Raw genomic sequence first — 1,890 nt, 5'->3', positions numbered from 1 at the left:
AAAACTGGACAGCTACATGTAAAAGAATGAAATTAGAACACTCCCTAACACCATACACAAAAATAAACTCAAAATGGATTAAAGATCTAAATGTAAAGCCAGACACTATAAAACGCTTAGAGGAAAACACAGGCAGAACACTCTATTACATAAATCACAGGAAGATCCTTTTTGACCTACCTCCTAGAGTAATGGAAATAAAAACAAAAATAAACAAATGGGACCTAATGAAACTTAAAAGCTTTTGCACAGCAAAGGAAACCATAAACAAGACCAAAAGACAACCCTTAGAATGGGAGAAAATATTTGCAAATGAAGCAACGGACAAAGGATTAATCTCCAAAGTATATAAGCAGCTCATGCAGCTCAATACCAAAAAAAACAAACAACCCAATCCAAAAGTGGGTGGAAGACCTAAATGGACATTTCTCCAAAGAAGATATACAGATTGCCAACCAACACATGAAAGGATACTCAAGATCACTAATCATAAGAGAAATGCAAATCAAAACCACAACGAGGTATCACAACACAGTGGTCAAAATGGCCATCATCAAAAAATCTACAAACAATAAAACCTGGAGAGGGTGTGGAGAAAAGGGAACCCTCCTGCACTGTTGGTGCGAATGTAAATTGATGCAGCCACTATGGAGAACTGTATGGAGGTTCCTTAAAACACTAAAAATAGAACTACCATATGACCCAGCAATCCCACTACTGGGCATATACCCCAAGAAAACCATAATTCAAAAAGAGTCATGTACCACAATGTTCATTGCAGCACTATTTACAATAGTCAGGAAATGGAAGCAACCTAAGTGTACATCGACAGATAAATGGATAAAGAAGATGGGGCACATATGTACAATGGAATATTACTCAGCCATAAAAAAACAGAATTGAGTTATTTGTAGTGAGGTGGATGGACCTAGAGTCTGTCATACAGAGTGAAGTAAGCCAGAAAGAGACAAACAAATACCGTATGCTAACACATATATATGGACTCTTAAAAAAAAAATGGTTCTGATGAACCTAGGGTCAAACAGGAATAAAGACACAGACATAGAGAACGGACTTAAGGACACGGGCAGGGGGAAGAGTAAGCTGGGATGAAGTGAGAGAGTGGCACTGACATATATACACTACCAAATGTAAAATAGATAGCTTGTGGGGAGCAGCCGCATAGCACAGGTATATCATCTCAGTGCATTGTGACCACCTAGAGGGGTGGATTAGGGAGGGTGGGAGGGAGATGCAAGAGGGAGGGGATATGGGGATATAAGTATACGTATAGCTGATTCACTTTGTTATACAGCAGAAGTTGGCGCAACAATGTAAAGCAATTATATTCCAATAAAGATGTTAAAAAAAAAAGAATAGGCAAGACACACCTGAAAATAAATGATGGAGGACTTGTCCAACTACAAGACTATATAAAGTTATAACTAAGATAGTATAGTATTGGCAAAGCACAGAAAAATTGACCCGTAGGATAAACTACAAAATGTATAACCATATTCCCATTTGTATGGAAATTTGATATATGAGAGACAATGTTGCATATCACTAGGGAGAGTAGGAACAAGTCAACAAAAATAATTGGAAAAATCGGTAATCCACAAGGAAAAACGATGAACTTGGATTCTTCATCTCACACTCAAAAATCAGTTCCAAATAGATTAAAAACTTAAATGTCAAGCACAAACTTTAAAATGCTTAGAAGAAAAGATAGATGAATATATTTCTGATGTGAAGTCAGGAGTGATTTCTTAAGACAAATCATTAAGGAAGAGATTGATGAATTGGATTATATTATTATTAAGACTTCCTGTTTATCAAGAAATACTGTAAAAGGGAGTGAATGAAAAGACAGAAACTAAGAGAAGATAA

The sequence above is a fragment of the Physeter macrocephalus genome, chromosome 6 (assembly GCF_002837175.3).
Source record: "Physeter macrocephalus isolate SW-GA chromosome 6, ASM283717v5, whole genome shotgun sequence".
Lineage (NCBI taxonomy): Eukaryota > Metazoa > Chordata > Mammalia > Artiodactyla > Physeteridae > Physeter > Physeter macrocephalus.
This window is presented reverse-complemented; position numbering follows the sequence as displayed.